Genomic DNA, 22,257 nt, shown 5'->3' on the forward strand with positions numbered 1-22,257 from the left:
GGGGGGAACAACACCCCAGGACTTTTAAACATGGGAGGGCTCCGCCCTCGCTCAGCTGCACAGAGGAGTTTTCATCCCCTATTCCTGCCTGTCACTGCCCAGCACCCCCTCTGGCACCATTCCTGAAGGTCACCCTGCCTCACTCTCTTCCTGTCATATTGGGTCCACCAACAACTCATGTAGGAGAGACAGCTCCTGTCCTCATTGTTAAAGGTCAGGCCAGGCAACTAGGGGCAGAAGCCCACAGGTTTTTTTTTTCCTCCCTATTGCAAAGCCCAAGGACTCACCTTGGGGTACAGGCACCACTGTGCTCCCAGAACACAAGTTATCACTGTACAAAGAGGGATGAAAGGGCCTGCCAAAACCTGGAATCTTCAGTCTAACACTCTCCCAACTGAGCTACTTTGGCAGAGGAGGAGAGGTGCTGGGCTCCAGCCTGGGACTCTGCCTCCTCCTGCCCAGCCCTGACTATGAAGCCTGGCCATGGCCCTCCTTCCTTCAAGTGCCATGTGGGCAAGAGGAAGAGTGTGGCAGCTGCAGGGACCAAAGTTATGGACATCAGGTGAAGCAGCCATATGATCAATCCACAGGAATCTCTAGCCAGACTGTTAAGTTCTAGGACCCCAACCTATAGCCGCCAGCCCATTGAACCAGCCAGACCAGAGACCTGTCTCCAGTGGGGATCAGTCACCCAGCAGGAGGGAAAACCTCACTCTCTACCTGAGAGAAAGTAGCCAAACACATTGAGCTCCAGTGCTTTGTAGCAAAGCAACGTATTGCCACGAGCTCCCACTGAGATTTGAACTCAGATTCCAGGATTCAAAGTCCTGAGTGCTGCCCATTACACCATGGGACCTGCTGCTATTTCATTTTCTAGACCCCTGTGACTCTCGGCTGGCTGGTTTGCACTCTGCACTTATTGCTTCCCACCAGCGGCTTCCTCTCGCAGGACTCTCTCTCCTCCTCCAGCGACTGTGGTCCTGCACTACCGGATTCACGGGTCCTGCCCTGAGTCCCTGCATCCCCCTGCTTTGTCTCCATTCCTGCAGGCTGCAAAATGTCAGGGAAGTCTGCTCCTCCCTTCCCTCGGTGCTCCCTCTCATATCGGCCAGCTGCAGCCTCATCTCCTGGAACTCGGGCAGCTGTCGCTTGATCCGATCGTACAGTCACACGCTGACTGGCTCCCCTGCCTGGATGGTTTTGTGGAAATCCCACGGGTGACGCTGCAGGACTTGGCACTGTTGGTTTCTTTAATGTTGTGATGTTTCTCCAGCCGCCGGAACAAAGCCGCCAACTCCTCCCTCACCGACTTCCACCAATCCCCCTGGTTGCCATAGGACCCTCTGATGCTTTCCCGTTCTGCCAACACCTCCAGGCCTCGCCCCCCTGCTCCTTTATCTTGCAAGCTCTGGATGTTCAGCTTCAATATCCTCTGCCCTGGGTCAGGGAATTGCCCACATTGAGCACACGGTGAGAGCTCCGTGATCCAAACAGTCCATTGGCACCACCTGGGCTGTCGACGTGCTCTCCTTCATGTAAATCCGGTCAATGCTACTCCTGGTCTGTCCCCGCAGAAAGGTGTATCCCCTCTGCGGCTGGTGTGAGCTCGGGTCAGAGGAATAGGAGGCTACTGCCCACCCTGCACTGGTTCACTGTGCAGAAACACGTTCTCTAAGCCGACCTTGCTACAGACCTGCGCCAGGTAGTGCTCATCATAGAATAGTTTCCTCTGATGGTCGGGAAAACAGGACCAGCAGTCCTCAGGCCGGTGCAACAATTGAAATCCCCCCCAACACCAAACACTGTGCAGTCTAGAAGAAGGGAGCCAGTTCCTTCATAGAACTTTCCTTTTACACCTTAACTGGGGACCACTAATATAGCCGTAACCAGTGCCATGGAGGACAAAGCCCACCAGTAATGCCCTCCCTGGTCGGAGCTCCAGCCCCTTCTGTACTTGCACTGCGAATGTGAAGAACAAGACTCCAATCCCATCATTCTTCCCTGGCCTGGAGGACCAGAGAGATGGGCCCTTCCCCCAATCACCCACTGCCCATCAAGCTACCCTAGAGTTGTTAAAGTGCATTTCATGAACACCCACCATGGCCAAGCCCAGCTGCTCCAAGGCAATGAACATCAAGTGCCTCCTCCTGGGCCCCCAACTCCCTTCCACATGGCCACTTTCACACATGCCCCTTCCCTGGTACTGCCCTCCCTCAGCTGCACAGAAGAGTTTTCATCCTCTATACCTGCCTGTCACTGCCCAGCACCCCCTCTAGCACTCTCTTCCTGCCATATTGGGTCCACCAATAACTCACTTAGGAGAGACAGCTCCTGTCCCTCATTGTTAAATGTCAGGCCAGCCAATTAGGGGCAGAAGCCCACAGTATCTTTTCCTATTGCAGAGCCCAAGCTCAGGGACTCACCTTGGGTGCAGGGACCACTGTGCTCCCAGAAAACAAGCCACCCCTGTGCAAAGAGGGATGAAAGGGCCTGCCAGAGCCTGGGATTGAACCAGGGACCTTTAAAGCTTCAGTCTAATGCTCTCCCAACTGAGCTACTTTGGCAGCTGTGTGGTAACATTTTGGCCTGTTGCTTCTCTGCCCGATATATTTTTGCAGCAGTTGCACACAAAAAGGACGTCATTGGGAGCGGCCCATGAAGACAAGACTCGCTTTTGCCTGCCTTGCTCAGCTTGACTTGCTGCCTCACCCCGTTCCTGCCCTAGTGCCCGGGTTGACCTGGTGGGGGAAGGGGACTGGGGGCCAGTGGCGCAGGGAGGAAGTTGAGCTGGACCCTGAGCTAGACTAGACCCTGGCGGTGAGAGTCTGGCCACCACTTGCCGCCCCACCCTGTTGTCCTGGCTTCCCCCACTGGGTGTCATTTCGGGAGGGAAGTGGGGCTTCTGCCTCCCTTCCCCGATTTTCACATCGCAGAGGAGTGTGAACAGGAAAACGAACGGCTGCTCCACACCCCCACCGGAGGAACCCGGCGCCCTTAGCTGCTTCCCCTGCTCCCCCCCAGCTGTGCTACTGAGTGGAAGCGTCCTGTGCCCATCACACAGAGCTCGATTAATCAAAACCCTCTTCTGCCAGCACCGGGCCTCCTGCTTCTTACACTGGGCCTGCAAGCGAGGGGGCGGCTGGCACAGTGCCAAGAGTCTAACCTGTGTGGCAGGAGGTGGCTGACGCCTGCAGCCTGCTGGGGAGCTCCCAGAAGTTATTAATGGACAGAGACTCCTCAGTGCCCTTAGTAACAAGGCTTTGGGGGTCACCGAGGCCAGTAAGGGGGTCACTATGTCGGCCCTATAACCCTGGGTGTCAGGTCGCTGTGCAGCTTTGATCTAGAGCTCGGATCCCAACAACCCACCAGCAGCGCACAGCCTCCCCCTGGGTCTGCCCCACCTGGTTACTCCTTACAGGCCGACCTCACCCCCCTTCCAGCCCCGGATTCGCCCCCTAATCATCCTACTGCCACTCAGAGCCACACACGTGGAGGTGCTGAAGGAGGGAGGGGTGACTCTAGGGTGGGGTTCTTCTCTAACGATGGCTGGCAGAAAGGTGGTGCTCAGCTCTGTCAGCCACCTGCCCAGTTTCCTCGCTGCCAGGGGATGCAGACGTTTCTGTAAGGCGATTAAATGGGGTATTTGGCTTCTGAATGAATGAGGAATGTGAAATCATGAGAGGGAATTTCCATCCCTGTTTTTGTTGCTCTTCAGGGCCCCAGTGGCCTAATGGATAAGGCATTGGCTTCCTAAGCTGGAGATTGTGGGTTCAAGTCCCATCTGCGGTGGAAAACTCCTTTCTTCTTGTACATTGCAAAGAAGCCTTGGTGTTATTTTCACCAAGGAAGCTGGGAGACGTTTGAACCCAAAGTACTGGATCTTGGGAGCAATCCCCCAGAAATGGCATCTTCCACTTAACAAATGCTTTCTAAACCCATCAGCAGCAAACAGTTAATACTAGTGTTTGTCTGAGAATAGAGGGAAGGGGAGTGTTTACTCCAAAACATCCATGAGCGAAAGAGACAGAAAGAGCAAGGCCGTTCTGAAAGAGACTGGATCTGTCTGGAGATAAAGCAGAACCTGAGAATGAGCAACAGTGTGAAAAGAAGAACTTCAAATGTGTGTTAGGTGTTAGTTAGGTTGGTCTGACAAATTTCAAGAAAATACCAATGCTCGTAGACTCATGTGGACACTGGCTGCTTCTGATCTGTTACTGAGAATTCATTGAGAAATATTTTCCTTAACTATGTTATGGAATATTGGGTGGGCTATGAAGGCACCATTCCTCCTGCTTTCGCCCTTGGAGACAACATGGCTACATGGCATGCGGCCAGTGCTCACCTTCCAGTCAACTGCTAGAGAAGACAACACAGACAGGGATGGCAGCAGGGCAGACTGGAGCTCCACGGAGATGGTGGGACCAGGTCTCATCAACGGGGAGGTGGCCACCCCAGCATGCACAAGGCTGAGCCAGCAAGTGTGGTGTGTGCTCCACGGTGCCCTTACTCCCTGCATGTGGTGGTGGAGGGCAGTTACTGAGTTCGGGTGGTCTGGCAAATTTAGGGCTTGGCTACACTTGCAGAGGTAGAGCGCTGGGAGTTAAACCACAGCAGGGAAACTGCTGCCGTGTGTTCACACTGACAGCTGCAAGCGCACTAGAGTGGCCACATTAGCAGCTCTGGCAATGCCACAGAGAGCAGTGCAGTGTGTTAGCTATCCCAGTGTGCAAGTGGCTTCAACGTGCTTTTCAAATGGGGGGCCGGGGTGGAGTATGACAGGGAGTGTGTTGTGTGTACGTGGGGGGAGCGACAGTGTGTTTGGGGGGCTGAGAGTGTGTCAGCATGCTGTCTTGTGTGTTCGGACAGCAGCAGACCCCCCTCTCTCACACACACACTCACAACAGCAGCAGCATTCCACACTAATGGTTGCTTTGTCCCGGAGCAGATAAGCAGCCGGCTGTCAGAAACGGAGCTTTCAAAGGGGATATCCGCATGCCTGCAGCCGATTTCAAAACAATGACCAGAGTGGGCACTTGACTTCAGGGGATTATGGGACATTTCCTGATGCCAAACATAGTGCAGTGATGCAACACGTCGTGCACACTGATGCCAGGGCGTTTCAGCAGGGCTCAGCGAGCTTTATACTTCTCATGGAGGTGGATTACCGGGAGCGCTCCAGCTGCAGAGCCCAGGTGCTCCATGTGCCTTGCCAATGTGGACACCTCAGGAGTTAGGGCGCCCGGGGCTGCTTTAATGCGCTCAAACTTGCAAGTGTAGCCAAGCCCCTAGACTATGTCACTTGTGTGACTTACTTGGGCTATTGTAATAAATATAATAGACGTGCAATGGTCAGAAATCGCACCAGCAGAAAAGTATATTGCAGGGAAACCGTAAGGAAATTAAGAGTTTAAATTATCCTCCACATGTCCCACATCCCACTAAAATGAATCCAACCCACAGGTCACATGGGCAGAAGTATCAGTGTCAGGATGCTACATTGTTAGCACAGTAAATGAAGCTGCAAAATAAATGATGCTTAAATGACCTCACTCTATTTTTTACAATCCGGTATTAAGAGGTAATAGATACAGATGGACACCAGGCAGGGTCGCTTGGAGGACGAAGCCTTTATGCTTCCATCCCCCACCACTGTCAAGTTTTAGCAAATTAGGACAAGTCAGCAAATAAGAACAACCTCAGGTCTCAGTAACTGCTGCAGGTAGCAAAGTCCTACAGGGAGCATTTTCTGGCACTGCAGCTGCGCAGCTCTGCTTCCCGGCTCTTCTCGGGCTCCTGCTCTCCCCTTAGCCCTGCCCCACTCTGGCCCAGGCAGTTCCAGCTCCCACGGAGGATGGGACCCCCTGGCCTGGTGACTCCCTCATTACACTGCCTGGCCTGTCAGTGCAGCTAACTTGAAGCTTTGGCCTCTCCCCATTGCCCCTGGGGACTGTCAGTCTCAGGGCCTGATTTCCATTGGCCCTTCCCCCTTCTATTGGTGCTGGGAACTAGCCACCCAAAACCCCCACTAAGTTTTAGTAAGGGGTCAACAGTCCATTACTCAAGCCGGCCCTGTGAGGGTCACCGATGCACAGAGACAGCAGCATGAGCTGGTCCGATGATGTAATGTTCCATGGGCATCCTACTAGATTGCCAGCTGCTTTTCAACTGCACTGTGGAGACTGTTTGTGTGTGGGGAGAGATAGTGAGTGTGTTGGGGAAGAGTGAGTGTGTTGAGGTAGGCAGGAGCGGATCATTATTATCCCTACTTGAAAGAGGGAGACAAATAAGGCTGAGAAAGGAGAATTGACTTGTCTTAGGTCACACAGCCAGTCAGTGGCAGAGTTGGGAATAGGACCCAAGAGCCCTGATTTTCAAACTAACCATCAGATCTTGAATTTCAGACATTGAATGACCTGAATAAAGTGCTCTCAGATGAGCTCCAGACCAACAACAGTGCACAGTAATTATTCAGCAAGTATTTGAGGAGAACTGCAATGTTAGAGAGAATCATGAACTGCTCAGAGACAATTAATGCAGAGAAGCAGCAACATTCATCAAACATAGAACTGGTTCTGACTTATTTACTTGGTCTTCAAAGAGAACAACAAGGACCTGAGTCTCCTCCCTGTCAGTAACCCCCTGCTCAGCCAATCAGGGTAGAGACTGAGGACGGGAGGCTGAGGGTTCTCACCAGAGAGCCCAAAGGATGGCCCAGGTCACCGGTGGGGATCACTGCCCGAGCACTATTTCAGCCCCACATATTTGGGTGGCCCTCCCACAGTGGGAGCTGCCGAGTACTCCCCCCGCAACACACACACACACACACACACACCTCGTTCCTGGTGTTGGGAGGGGAACAGGTGAAAGGAGCAAGAGACAAAGAGAAAGGAGGGAGGGATGGATGGAGGAAAAGGTGAAACAAAAAGGACAAACCCTAATGACCACAGTGATTCTAAGGGACAAAATCCCAGGTGCGGAATAAAATTCTGCCTCCTTAAGCTTCTGTTTTCCATGCCTAAAATTCAACTGTCACCAGATGGATCAGACTGAACAGGTTTCAAACCTCGAGGAGGCTCTTACCTTCTAAACAGGGACGGCTGTTTTCTAGTAAAATCAGGAAAAGGGAAGGAGAAAACTTGAAAGAGGTTCCTCCTGGCGCTCACGTCTGTGAACCCGAATACTCTCTCGGTCCTCAAAGAGAGACCTGGAGAAGGAGACTTGCTGAAGCAAAGCCACAGGGGTCTCTGAGGTTTCCCTGGCCCCTCGCCCCTGTCCTGCCTGCCTGATGTCAGCATCTCTCTGTGAGGTCACCACCTCTCCACCACCTTTGACCAATAGTCTGAGGTCCTGCAAAAGGCCTTTGTGATGTCACTGCCACACCCCTCCCTTGCTGTGCTAATGTCCTGCCCCTGGCCAGGCACTGTGGAGGTTTGAGCTACTCCCTGTGGATCACCCCACTCAAGGAGCGTTCGTTCTAGGAAGCAAGCCGGTAGTTTTGGATCATCTGCAAATTTTGTCAGGTCACTGTTTATTAGATCATTTATGAATATGTTGACTAGTCCTGGTCCCAGTACAGACACCACTAGTTACCTGTTTCCATCCTGAAAACTGACCATTTATTCCTACCCTTTGTTTCCTATCTTTTAACCAGTTATTGATCCACGTGAGGACCTTCCAGAGGTGAAAGTAAGCCGGTATGTTCCGGTATGGGGTACCGGCAAGAGCCGGTATGCTGTGCCAGCCCGGCCCGGCTTCCCCAGGCTGGTGATTTCAAGGGTCCAGGGCTCCCTGCTGCGGCCGAAGCCCTGGGCCCTTTAAATCACCTCCCGAGCCCCCTTGCCGAAGCCCTGGGGAGCAAATCACTGCCGTGGATGCTGCTCTGTCCCGCTCTGCCAACACAGAGCCGGGGTGGCAGAAGCTTCCTTACAGTGGGGGGGGGCACCATTGTCCAAACTGTGGCACCCCCATGACACCCTTTCCCCAAGGACCCCCACTCACAGCACCTCTCCCCCTGAGGCCACACCCACAGACACCTCTTCCCCAAGACTGCACCCTCCCCCCCTCCATCATTTCTCCTAACAGCCAGTAAAGCGTGGTGGGGCCATGGTGCTCTAAACCCCCTGTTCCAGCACCCCTGACACAGAGCTAAGCAGGCAGCAGTGTGTGTGTGTGACAGAGAGTGCTGTGCTGAGCTGAGCCAGTGAGAGAAGGGGGGCTGATGTCGGGGCTGTCCCCTGTCTCAGGACTGGTTGCTTCCAGCAGCTGTCTGAACTTAGAGACAGTGTGCGACACACTCACTCTTCTGCAACGCACACACTGTCTCTCCCCACCACGCACATTGCAGTTGAAAAGCAGCTGGCAATCTAGTAGGATGCCCATGGGCCCATGTGGCATCCTACTAGAAGAAACCTGATAGAAACCTGATAGGATAGAAACCTGCATCATGCGATGCAACCCGTGAGGCATTGCAAACCTTTCCCAAAGCACCCTGCAGCCAGCTACCCACAATGCACTGCTCTCTGTGGCAATCCAAGAGATGCTAGCATGGATGTGCTCTGGTGACACAGGGGCATAGGGTGGACATGCAACAGCTGTTCAATTAAAACACTTTAACTAAAGCCACATTATTCTTTCATGTAGACATAGCTTAAGAGTGAGACAAGACCCAGCTCCACTGAAACTAAAGAACCACAACTTCCTCTGTAGTTGGCAGGATTTGTTGCCCTCCCCTAGACTCTCTACAATTTGTTTCTGTAGTGGGGGGGGGGGGGCGTGAAAACTGGACGCAGTGCTCCAGATGTGGCCTCACCAGTGCTGACTAGAGGGGAATAATCACTTCCCTCGATCTGCTGGCAATGCTCCTACTAATCCAGCCCAATATGGCCAGTTACCCATATTGAATGCAGACACAGCAATATCTGATACATTGGTTGCTGTCCATTCAGGGGGTTAATTCCCACCTATTCATAAATAATGAAGCTGCTCTAAGTGGAGGGGAGAGAGCTGTCCCGTCCGTGCAGTTAACCCATCTCCCTGAGAGGTGGTAGCTATGTCACTGGGGGAAGCTATGTTGGTGGGTGTGCAAGCTGTGGTGTCTACATGTATATATAAAGTTTAATCAAACCCCATTTTTAAAACCCCTGTGGTCTGGGAATAGAAAAGGAGCTCGCTGAGGCAGAGCCCGTCCTTCAAAATCCTTAAGATTATGGACTTGGCTGTGTAAATGTCATGGGGGTATAGCTCAGTGGTAGAGTGTTTGATTGCAGATCAAGTGGTCCTTGGTTTAAATCCAAGTGCCCCCTCACAAAGTCATTTTTTCAGTAAAAATATTTCTATTTCAGGAGCTCCACTAAATAGGGATCCCTGAAATGAATGGACACACTCAATGTTTTCCTGTGCAAATGCACAAAAACCTAGCAAACATGTCCCCAGCTGAAATCAGTTCCAATCCTCTAAGTGTCTAGGTTTGTTTTCATCAATGAAACAAAGGCCCACGAAGACACATTTGCAGGTCCTTGGCCTCCATGGGCTACAATGTGCAGAAGAACAAGAACCACATCCACTTGGGAGGAATGGACTAGTCTGTATTACATTTGGTAACTAAGTTGCCATTGGGACTGAAAACTCTCCTGGGGGTGGACAGGAATCTCTTAGAAAAATAAAATAACCAAGATTTACCAAACTCCCTGTTACACATTCAAACCTCTCTTTGTGCACATGGCATCAATTGGGGCTCTAATAAATGTCAACCTTCCTTTAACACAGATCGTTGTTCCTTGTAACTTTCAGACGCATTCAAATGGCAGCTGTTTACAGGTCATGTGCTGCTAGTTCATGAGCAGCAGCAGAGTCTCTGTACGTTTACCAACCGTAGAGCTCATTATGTCTGCCTCTAGGTAAGTGCAGAGTTATTTCAATGGCTCCTACACTGACATCTGCTGCCCCTTCTGGCTGGTTAATTGCACTATTTGGAACCTGCTCCTAAAATTACACCCTTCCTGGGAGTGAGTCAAAACTGCCCAAGGAAACCCCATTGAGTTTCAAGTGCAGTACAAGCAGGGAGGTGAGGGGCCAGCAGAGGGGTCTCAGAGGTTTTCCTAGGGAGCAGGGTTGGGGGGCTAGTAGTCATGCCTGTGGGGTTCTATTCCTGGCTGTGGGAGGAAAGGGTGTCTAGTAGATTAGAGGTGGGGCCTAGAAATCAAACAAAAAAACATCTCCTTTTCAGCTTCAATGCTCATTGAACAAGAACATGGCTTCTCATCACTTTGGTTTCAGAGGAGCAGCCGTGTTAGTCTGTATCCTCAAAAAGAACAGGAGTACATGTGACACCTTAGAGAATAACAAATTTCTTAGGTTCTGTTGCCATCATGTGGCCATTTCATTTCACTTCTTATTGTTAAAAGGTTTGGGTACTTTGCACAGAAACATCATTTCCTTGGGAGAGATGGAGAAGTGGAAGCTGCATTGATTTAATCCTCTGAAAATTAGATAAGGATTAAAATATTCCCGACAGCTCAGTCCCAACCGTTCTCCCTCACTGCTGCCAGTGAAGCTCAGTTCTGTCCCATGGCCCCAAGAACTGCTGGGTGCAAGTCCTGGGTCTGATGTGAAGTAAGAAAAAAAAGATAATGGAGGCACCCTATCCCCTAGAACTGGAAGGGACCATTGAGTCCAGCCCCCTGCCTTCACTAGCAGGACCAAGTACTGATTTTGCCCCAGATTCCTAAGGGGCCTCTCAATAATTGAACTCACAACCCTACATTTAGTAAGTAAATGCACAAACCACTGAGCTATCCCACCCCTAAACAGCATAGGAGTGACTCTGCCTGCCTAGACTTTTCTATAGATAAATTGAGACACACCATGCTTGAGGAAGGAGATACAGATGTGTCGTTTGATTGTTTTTCTCATGTTAAATGTACTTGATCATTTCCATGGCAAAAATACTTGTACGAGACCATGAAAAAAGGAAGAAACTGTGAAAATACCCATGGGAGAAAGGGGGTTTCTGAGAGCTGGGGTAGATATGGAGATTTTTATGAAAGGGGGAGAGGCCAAAGTAGGGCCTTTAGCTGGAGCAAAGGGGGAGAGTTTTTTGTGCAGTTTCATTTTAGCCAGCCTCACATCCTGTAGTCCCTACTTCCCCACCCCACCAACATGTGACCTAGCACCTCCCCACTGGTAAAGCCACCTCTGACAGCCCCACTGGACTGGCCTCCAGAGCCCCCAGCACGCCCTCTCCTAGCTGGATCCCCTGGCAGCCAGAGCTCTCCCCAGAACTGCCGTGGTTGCTCCCCTGGAATGGTAAAAATGCATTGAGGGGACTGGACCACTGACCTATCAGCTCTTAACACTCAAACTTTCAGTAATACTGTTATCAGTACCTGTGAGTGTAATTTAAACAGCTGTACTGGGCTGGACCAGAGGCCCATCTAGCTCTGTGTATGGTCCTCTGAGAGTAGCCAATACCAAGTACACCCAAGAGTTCATCAACAAGGTACCACTGGGAGTTGAACCCAGGATCTCTTATTTACAGAACAAGCTCTTAGCTAGCTAAACCATGGTGCCTGCCTGTGGTGAAAATACATTGTCTGCTCACACCTGACTTCCTGCCATCCCCACTGGGGCCTGAAAAGCTTTGCTTGTGTTTGGATTCTGCAAAGCAGAGGAGCAGGTGAGGTTTTCCTTGCAAGCTGTGTCTGTGAATCTTTGGCCAGATCTGCACTACAAAGTTATTTCAGCATCATTATATTGCTCAGGTGTGTGAAGAACACACAACGCTCCCTCGGTCAGCAGCTTTTGGCTGGTGCACACACTGCAATGCCACGTCTGGTGACAAAACTGCCCTGTTTTGGTGACAAAATAAAACCACCTTGACGAGAGGCCTAGAGCTTTGTGCAGCAAACTTAAAGTGACAAATTGTCAGTGTAAATGCTGCTGGTCATTATATCACCATAACTGGCCTCCACCAGTATCCCACAATGAACTCGCCTGCCCTGCATTCCTGCTACAGAGGCTGGGTCCCTCCCCTTTCATAGCTCCAGGGCCGTCCTTAGGCATAGGCAGAATAGGCAGCCGCCTAGGGCACCACTAGGTCTGGGGGCACCACTCTGCAGGGAGCCCGGACAGATGGGAAGCAGTGGAGCATGTAAGAGCAGGCTGCTGGGTCCTAGAGAGAGAAGAATGCAGCACAGTCTGAGGGAGGGGATTGGCTGCTGGGGTCTCTGGGAAGTGGAGGTGGTAGGGGTTGGGGAAGGAGCTCACGTGTGAGTGTGACTCGCCCCCCGCTGAGGTGAGGTGAGGCAGGCTCTGCGGCTCTGGAACCAGTATCCTTTGTTGTCCCCCATAACATCCATTCTTCTCCCCCCCTTCCCCATGGAGCCCCCTCCATTCTCCCTCCTCCCCAGGAGCATCCCTCTCTCTCTCCCTCCCCTCCGTCAGGGCTGGGTTGGGTGAGGTGCTGGGGGGTAGGTGGGGGGAGGAGGCTGGCTGGCTGCCTGCTGAGGAATGAAAGTGAAAGTAACTCACTTCCTCGGCCAGGATTGGAATGTCACACAGGGCTGGGCTGGGGTTAGCCAGATGTGTGAAAAATCAGGGCAGGGGGTTGGGGTAGGGTGAGCAGATATCCCTATTTTATAAGGCCAGTCCCAATTTTGGGGTCTTTTTCTTATATAGGCTCCTTTTACCCCCACCCTGACTTGATTTTTCACACTTGCTGTCTGGTCACTCTAGGTGGGGGTAATTGGTGCCTATATAAGACAAAGCCCCAAATATCAGGACTGGCCCTATAAAATCAGGACATCTGGATCTGGACACCCTAGCTGGGGAGCGCCTCTCCCCCGGGCTGGCAGCTGCCAGCGATCCACCTCATCCGGGGGGAGCTACACAGGGCAGGATGAGCTGCTGTGGCTCCATGGGTGACCTGTCCCTGAGATCAGATGCTGTGCTAACTTCACCATGGTCCGTAAGGCTGTGGTGGTGCCCATTGGCGTGTGATTGGACCTGAGGGTTTGCTGCTGCTGTTGCCACTCTGCACCCCAAGAGGTGGATTTTGGGGTCTATTGCAGCTGTTGGACCAGCAGGCTGGGAGGTGAGCCAAGCATGAAAGCAGTACTGTGTTGCCATTTAGACTGTCATTTAACAACTTTGTTTGCCAAAAATTCTTGCTAACAATCCTGAATCCAATTTCAATATTTTTTTTAAATCAATATCTTAGCCAAAAACAGAAAATTAAGTTGTTGACAATTATTAGTGACAGGTTTGGTTTGAGGCAGGGAGTGGGCCAGTTTTCATCAGAGAAACAAAAAATGTTGACTGACTTTCCTATAGCCTGTTACTCCTGATAAGAGCCCTCCAACAACTGTAATATGCTCATCTCCTTACTAGCGTATAAAGCAGGGGTCGGCAACCTATGGCACACGCGCCAAAGGTGGCAGGTGAGCTGATTTTTTATGGTACGCAGCGGCAGGCTGAGCGGCTCAGCCCATCACTGCTCTGGGGTTCCGGCTGCTGCCCTATTGCCAGCTGGGATACCGGCCGTCGGCCCCTCTCAGCACCTGCTGCTGGCCTGGGGACCCCCAAGGAACCCCAGGCTGGCAGCGGGCTGAGCAGGGCGGCTGAACCACTCAACCTGCTGTCAGCCTGGGGTTCCATTCATTCAGCCGGCAGCGGGCTGAGTGGGCTGGAGGCGGGCTGAGCAGGGCTGATGGAGGGTTGAGTGGCTCAGTCTGCTGCCAGTCTGGGGTGCCGGCAGCACTCAGCCTGCTGCTACTCCGGGGTTCCGGTTGCCAGCCCCTTGCCAGTCAGGAGCCCAGCCGCTGGCCCCACTCTGCCTCCTGCCAGCCTGGGTGAGCAGAATCCCAGGCTGGTAGTGGGCTGAGGGGGGTTGGCGGCCAGGATCCTGGCTGGCAGGAGTTGGTGGTCAGAACCCCAGACCAGCAGCGGGCTGAGCAGGGCCTGGGATCCTTGTCTAGGGTTCCAGCCACCAGCCCCGCTCAGCCCGCTGCCGGTCTGGGGTTTCACTTACTCAGCTGGCAGTGGCCTGAGCAGGACCAGTGGCCAGGACCTCAGATAATAACAATAGTTTATTTATATAATATAGACAGAGAGAGAGACCTTCTACAAACATTAAAATGTATTACTGGCAAGAGAAACCTTAAATTACAGTGAACTTGGCACACCACTTCTGAAAAGTTGCCGACCCCTGGTATAGACTGACCATATGTTGTACTAAGATTCGCCTGCATTTTTTTTTCCTGTGAGTCAGTATAGCTTTTGCCAGCCCAGAAGTTGGGCAGCCAATGTTTTATGTTTTCACAATGTTTTCTCCAATTTTCATAAAAGTAAATACATAGTTAATATGAGTTAAAAAGGCCACGGACACTTCCTCGTGAAGAATCTGTACAGCAGATCATGCTAGAGCTGTGAAAATGTCAGTTTTTGATGGAACTTTAGAGGCAGTGATTTATCATGTATTTTATCATGTGAATGTGCTGCTATTGCTAATGTCTTTCCAAACAAAAATAAGGTACAATAGGACTTCTGTAACATTTCTGTGCTACCTTAATCTAGATGAGATGATTCTGTGCTGACTTCATTTTGGTCACTTTGTGCTTTACCTAGCAGTAAAACTAGGGTTATATTTTCCCACTGTTTGGAAACCCAGCTTGTTAAACTGATTTTGCAGCCAAAAAAGCCAGAAAGATTGCTTTTAATTAAAAACAAATCTTTGTTTCAATACCTCTTCATATAAATTTCCAATAAAATTTTGACAAATTAAAAAAATTATATTATTTGCATCATTCTCTCAAATCAGAATTTTTTCTATAGTGCTACTTCTTTAGTGCTAGTGCATCAGCATTACAGTGTGCTTAATTAAGTTAAACTGGTTTTAATGACGTGAATGTGGCAAGTTTTCCAATACTGTATGCTTATATTTGTGTTGCTAAGAGCAGATCAGGCACAGGGGCACCAGTTTAATAATCTCGCCTAGGGCACCAGAAATCCTAAGGACGGCCCTGCATAGCTCCAGAAAGTTCTGACAGCTGAGCCACTATCTACACCGGGATTAGGTTTATAGAACTGCATTGTCAGCCTAAGTAATGTAATTACACCAACCTAATTTTGTAGTGTAGACCTGTCCAAAGAATCACACACACACCGTGGGAGCAAAACTTCACCTGCTCCTCTGCTTTACAGAATCCAAACACGAGCAACACTTGTCAGGGCCCAGTGGGGATTGGCAGAGAGTCAGGTGTGGGCAAAGACAATGCTTTAAGTAATAGCAGGTATCATGGCTTAGCTGGTTAAAATACCTCTTTTGTAAACAAGAGATCCTGGGTTCAACTCCCAGGGGTGCCTTAAGGAGTGGCTTTTGGGGCACCTGGTATTGGCTATTGTCAGAAGAGAAGATTCAGAGCTAGATGGACCTATGGTTTAAATTACACTCACAGGCACTGATAATAGAATTACTGAAAGTTTGGGTGTTAAGAGCTGGTAGGTCAGTAGTCCAGTCCCCTCAATGCGGTTTTACCAGTTCAACTTGCTAAACTCCCTCCCAACCTCTATAAAATTACAGTGCAGACATATGGGCTTGAGCCCAACCTCTGAGGCCCCACGAGGGGTGAGGGTTTCTGAACCCAGGCTTCAGTGTGAACACAAATATCTGCACCAGTTTTTAGCCCCTCAGCTTTACGTCCAGGAGCCCAAGTCAGATGACCCAGGCCAGCTGTGATGCCATCTTTATCCCTGGAGAGATGGACTCTAAGGGTACGTCTCCATTGCAGTGTAAGCCCAGGTGTGGCACGCTGTGCTCAAAGCAGCACCTGGAAGCCCCATATTCACCACTCATATAACGATGACATGGTTTGTACAAAGTCTGCCTGGTGAGGTATCATTTAAAAAGTCTTGATCTGTTGAACATTAATATCGTGTTGGATTGTGTGTGCTCGCATTGGTTGGGAAGTTATGAAGTTTTGCTTGGTGTGTGTTACTGAGATATGTTATGAGGTGGGGAAGTGCCCCCCACCAGACTTTCAGGTGCGACAAGGGAGGAGCCGGACTTGCTGCTGGCCCATTGAAGGGATTCACACTCCCAAGGACTAGCCCAGGAACCGTGTACAATGCAGACTTCTCTGAGATAGCACAGCGACAATGGACACTGCTTGACTCACATCGTAGCAAAGGAGCTTCCTAGCAAGTTGGAAGAAGCTATGAAAGAGGGGAAAAGACATCATGACTTGGCCTCTCTCCCCCACAACTCAGCAGCTGGAAACACACCTGGAGGACAAAGACTGAACTGAACTGACTCAGAAACTGAAGAGAATAATAACAATAATACTTTCAAACCAAAGTCCCCAAACAGACTAGTATTGTTTTTTCAGCAGAAAATTTTCAGTTTGGGGAATTTTGTTTTCTCAGTCAGAACTTGCCAAGGGAAGCAGAGAGAAAATGTTGGAGTTGCCTCCTTCAGAACAGCTTGTCCTAGACACTAGCTCTGGTTCACTTGCTCGGGTTGAGGGTATTTTAATAATTTGGGCAGGTCCCAGGGTGTTTGGGGGAGATGATGAGGATGTTCCCTTTTGAGATAAAAACTAAGAAATACGGGACTAGAGAATTTCTTTAAAAGAAATCTGGGATTTAGACATTTTATTTAAAGCAAGAGGGGGTCCTGAGTTTCTGAGGTTTTTGTTTGCATGAAGCAACACTGTTGGCTCTGTTATTGTACCAAAGGGGGAGATGGTTGTCTATAAAGGAGGGGTGAAAACTAAATGCATCTGATGAGGAGATTTGAACCCATTCATGCAGAGCACAATAGATTAACAGTCCTCCACCTTAACCACTTGGCCACCTCACTTGAACTGTCAAGAAAGGGACAGGTGGAGAAATCTAAGGCCAGCAGAGATAGGGACAATAAGGAGTTTTGAAATACTAAGCGGAAGCAGGGGCTGAATGAGCTCCCCCCTCACATCTAGTGAGGAGCTGGGGGAAAGACTTCAGCAACAGATCGTGTTTGCACAGACACACCTACTCTGCCTAGCTATGCAGCGTGATGGGGCCACTTTCCCAAAATGGCCAGTTTTGGCTGGTGGCAGGTTACAAATCACTTTAGGATTGAATGGAATGAAATGTTATTATCCTTCCTGCAGCAGAACATACCTAGTCCATCCTGATGGGTGGGTGGGTGAGGAATAGCTTTTATTGGACTTTGTAGAAGTGATTGAGAACGTCACCCTAAACCAGTGGTCCCCAAACATTTCACACTGTGCCCTCTTAGCCATGGCTGTGGCCCCTCGGAAGCCGCGGTCGAGAACCGGGGCTGGGAGTGGGGCTGTTGCTTTCTGGGGAGAGGGGTGCGGACAGGGGTAAGGGGGTTGAGGCTGAGCTGGGAGCCAGAGGCCCAGGCTGAGTGTGGGGATGGGGAAGAGCTGGGGCAGAGTAGGGCTGAGTGGTGCTCCCTCCGTGGGGGCTGGCTCAGGCCCTGAGGTGCCCCCATGAATGTTCCTCTGTGTCCCCCTAGGAGTCATGCTCCACATTTTGGGAACCACTGAACCCTACTTGCTAATCAGGGGCTAGTGATGCCAAAGCCCAGGGAAAGGGAGAACAAGTGTGGGGCCCCCAGCACTGGAACCAAGTGAAGGGGCTGCAGGAGAGGGGCAATGGCTGGTGGCACAGGGAGTTAAGGGCAAAGGGGGCACAGGAGGGGGCAGGAGTTAGGGGTGAAGGAGGTGCAAGGGCTGGGAGTGCAGGAGCTAGCGGTAAAGGGGGAGTGGGGATCGTCCAGGGGCAATGGGGAAGTGCCAAAGTACAAGCTTTGCCCAGGGCACCATTTTCCCTAATGCTGGTCTGAGCAAACAATTGGAAATGACTCTTCAGTGAGACCAGAACCATAGTGTAGGAAAGCCCCTTTGTTAAGTGGTGGTGGCTGAGGGCTTAGGGAGATGGGTTAGAAAGCAACAGGCATCTTTCTGTGGAGGTTTGATTCTTGCCTGCTAGGCCAGGCTGGTGTGTGGTGTCTCCATGGCTGCACTTTCAGTGTCTGATCTGCCACAGGGAGCCAAGTCTAGACATATTCAGAGGCTCTGTGCCAGGGTTTCTCAAACTTCCTTTCACTGCAACCTCCTTCTGCCAAAAAAAAACCTTACTACATGGCCCTGGAAAGAGGGACCAGGCCCCTCCACACTGGGCAGAGGCAGGGGAGACAAAGCCTGAGCTCTGCCCCAGTTAGGGGAGGGCAAATCCAGAGCTTGAGGGATTCAGCCCTGGGTGGTGGGGCTCAGACTTTTGGCTTCAGCCCCAGGCCCAAACAAGTCTAATGGCAGCCCTGGCGACCCCATTAAAACAGGGTTATGACCACTTTGGGGTCCTGACTCACAGTTTGAGAACCACTGCTCTATGCTGAGGGGAGAGAGTTTTCCTGTGGGTGCAGTTAATCCACTTCCCAAGAGGTGGCAGCTATGTCAGTGGGAGAAGCTATATCGGTGGGTGTGCAAGCTGTGGTGTTTACCACATTTAAGAAGTTTAATCAAACCCCATTTTTAAAACCACCTGTGGTCTGGGAATGGCAAAGCAGCTCGATGAAGCAGGGTCTGTCCTTCAAAGTGCTGGACATCACTATTCCATAGTTCTGTTGTCATGGGGATATTGCTCAGTGGTAGAGTGCTTAACTGCAGTTCAAGTAGTCCTTAGTTCAAACCCCCTTGTTCTCTTATAACCCTCTTTCTTTTTTTTAAAAAAAGGAAAACATTTCCATTTCCATTCTCCATTCTGTTCAGGGGCTCCTCTATACAGGAGTGCTTGATATCAATGTAAACACTCAACATTTCGCTGTCCAAATGCATAAAAACCTAGCGAAGCTGTCCATCAGCTGAAATCAGTTCCAATCCTCTAAGTGTCTAGTTTATGTTTTCATCAGTTAAACAAAGGTATCATAGGAATGTACATTTACAGATCCCTCTTCTCCAGGAGATATGTTGTGCAGAAGAGCAAGAACCACATCCAGCTGCAGTTCAGGAGTCTGATGACAAATGTTCTGAGGGCTGGAAAAAAATGCCTTCTAGTGAGCTATTGAACAAGCTCAACCCGTTTAGCTTATCAAAAGAGATTGAAAGGTGACTTCATTGAAGTGTTGAAGGGCCTTAATGGAGAGAAAAGGTTGTGTATTAAAGGACTCTTTAATCTAGCAGAGAAAGGAATAACAAGACCCAGTGGCTGGAAGGTGAAAAGAGACAAATTCATATTACAAATAAGACACAAATATTCAACAGCGAGGATGACTCACTGCAGGAACAAGCTACCAAGGAAAGTGGTGGATTCACCACCTCCTGATGTCATTTAATGAAGACTAGATGCCTTTCTGGAATGTGTTGGCCCCAAAAGTAGCTATTGTGTCATACAGGAGGCCTGTGATATGCAGGGGGTCAGATTAGATGCTCTAATGGTCTCTTCTGGTCATAAAGTCGACTAATTTCTGAAAAACTGAGTGTAGCATTGGGAGCAGCGTCTGATGTGTTCCTGTCTAGCCGGCTTGCTGCCTAGAACGAACGCTCCTTGAATGGGGTGATCCACAGGGAGTAGCTCAAACCTCCAAAGTGCCTGGCCAGGGGCAGGACATTAGCCCAGCAAGGGAGGGGTGTGGCAGTGACATCACAAAGGCCTTTTGCAGGACCTCAGACTATTGGTCAAAAGTGGTGGGGAGGTGGTGACCTCACAGAGAGATGCTGACATCAGGCAGGCAGGACAGGGGCGAGGGGCCAGGGAAACCTCAGAGACCCCTGTGGCTTTGCTTCAGCCAGTCTCCTTCTCCAGGTCTCTCTTTGAGGACTGAGGGAGTATTCGGGTTCACGGACGTGAGCGCCAGGAAAAACCTCTTTCGAGTTTTCTCCTTCCCTTTTCCTGATTTTACTAGAAAACAGCCGTCCCTGTTTAGAAGGTAAGAGCCTCCTCAAGGCTTGAAACCTGTTCAGTCTGATCCATCTGGTGACTGTTGAATTCTAGGCATGGAAAACAGAAGCTTAAGGAAGCAGAATTTTATTCCACACTTGGGATTTTGTCCTATAGAATCAGTGGGGATATTAGGGTTTGTTCTTTTTGTTTCACCTTTTCTCCATCCACCTCTCCCTCCTTTCTCTTCATCTCTTGCTTCTTTTGTCCTTTCACCTGTTCCCCTCCCAACACCAGGAGCAGGATATGTGTGTGTTGCAGGGGAGTGCTCTGCAGCTCCCACTGTGGGAGGTTCACCCAAAAATGTGGGGCTGAAATAGTGCTCGGGCAGTGATCCCCACGGGTGACCTGAACCATCCTTTGGGCTCTCTGGTGTGAACCCTCAGCCTCCCGTCCTCAGTCTCTACCCTGATTGGCTGAGCAGGGGGTTATTGACAGGGAGGAGACTCAGGTCCTTGTTCTCTTTTAAGACCAAGTAAATAAGTCAGAACCAGTCATATGTTTGACAAATTTTGCTGCTTCTCTGCATTAATGGTCTCTGAGCAGTTCATGATTCTCTCTAACATTGCAGTTCTCCTCAAATACTTGCTGAATAATTACTGTGCACTGTTGTTGGTCTGGAGCTCATCTGAGAGCACTTTACTCAGGTCATTCAATGTCTGAAATTCAAGGTTCGATGGTTAGTTTGAAAATCAGGGCTCTTGGGTCCTACTCTCAGCTCTGCCACTGACTGGCTGTGTGACCTAAGACAAGTCAATTCTCCTTCCGCAGCCTTAGCTTCTCCCTCTTTCAAGTAGGGATAATAATGATCCGCTCCTACCTAGCTCATGGTGGGTGGAGGATGGGGATCCATTGGAGAGTGTCACTAGGAGTAGTGCATAATATGAGGTGTCTTATCACGTTTACTCCGATCAGATTATGACATAATAGAATAGCTGAAATAGTCTCTTTGATTTGTATTTTTGTAGTTTAAAATTGTTAAGAGCAGCAACTACTTAGCTCAGACTGAAGCATCTTATCTAATGTTTGTGATCTAAGTGTCTCCTCTTTGGGTGTGATGAGACAATTTAACACACTCTGACAAACAGGAGATGCTTTTGTTTTGCAACAAAATATTTTTGCAAAGAACTTTCATCCCACTTGTTTTGATTTTGAGAAACAAACTGGTTTAGTCTGAAGGGGATTTTCCGACATTGAGCAGGCGCTGTGTGTCCCGTGACACCCGCCCGCTATACAGCGGCCCCTGCTGAGGGCGCCCTGGCTGCAGCTGCAGCTGGTTCTGCTGGCGCCCTGTGGTTGCCCTCGTTCGGCCAGGAACAAGCCTCAGGTGAGCTGAAAAGAATCCTGTCCAACCGAGTCTGGCAGCTGCCATCATGTAGCCAGAAGTCCCCACACCTGCTGGGGAAACAAACCAGCCACCAGAAAGTGGTCCATTGTCTCACGCAGTGCCAGAGCCTGACACTGTGCCCGTGGGCAACCATTGCTCTGCACACGCCGGCCGTGCACATGCCAGCCGGTTCCCATGAAAGATGTGCCACTGCACATCTCGGTACTTAAAAAGTACCTGTGCCACTGGCAGTGAGTTCTGGGGACAGTTGCTCACTTTCACTGAATGTAACTGTATGTACAGCTCTGTGCACTCACGTTGGATGGAAGCTTAGTAATTAAATTATACAAGAGGGTCAGGTAAAGTGGCTGCTACCACCACTATGTTTTGTCCTGCGAAGTCTTTACAGCCATTCTGAGGGGAAATGGGCCCTTTGCCCACAGAAATGGTCCATAGGGGACGGCTGCAGGCAGCAGGCGGAGAGATAATCTCATCAAAATGATTTGACTCCTGGGTAATGTAATCAAAATCACTAAAGGAATGTCCGGGGTTTCTATTGGCACTTAACTTGCCTGCCCCTGGCTGGCTCTGGTTGTACAAGATGGACGTGTAATCGGGGTTCAGTTGTGTCAAAAAGAGTAATCGCAGTGCAAGGGATGTTGGGAAAAAGAGAACTTTGTGTGTGATGATGAAAGGTTTTAAGGACCTAAACTGACACTCATGGTCAGGGGCGGCTCTAGGAATCCGGCCGCCCCAAGCACGCTGGCATGCCGCAGGGGGCGCGCTGCCGGTCGCTGGTCCCGCAGCTCCAGGGGACCTCTTGCAGACGTGCCTGCGGAGGGTGCGCTGGTCCTGCGGCTCGGGTGGACCATCCGCAGGCATGCCTGTGGGAGGTCCACCGGAGCCGCCTGCCGCCCTGCCGGCAAAATGCTGCCCCACGCGCGGGCTTGGCGTGCTGGGGTCTGGAGCCGCCCCTGCTCATGGTTTGT

The 22,257-nt window shown here is 50.5% G+C and overlaps 2 non-coding genes across 2 annotated transcripts; one reads left to right on the forward strand and one right to left on the reverse strand.

Moving 5' to 3' along the window:
• Positions 1-784: 784 nt before the first annotated feature.
• Positions 785-856, reverse strand: TRNAQ-UUG. Its single transcript has one exon. It is a non-coding gene; the product is annotated as a tRNA-Gln (tRNA).
• Positions 857-9,230: 8,374 nt separating this feature from the next.
• TRNAC-GCA lies at positions 9,231-9,302 on the forward strand. The gene has a single exon. It is a non-coding gene; the product is annotated as a tRNA-Cys (tRNA).
• Positions 9,303-22,257: the final 12,955 nt, after the last annotated feature.

Source organism: Mauremys reevesii, linkage group 12, assembly GCF_016161935.1.
Source record: "Mauremys reevesii isolate NIE-2019 linkage group 12, ASM1616193v1, whole genome shotgun sequence".
In the NCBI taxonomy this organism is placed as follows: domain Eukaryota; kingdom Metazoa; phylum Chordata; order Testudines; family Geoemydidae; genus Mauremys; species Mauremys reevesii.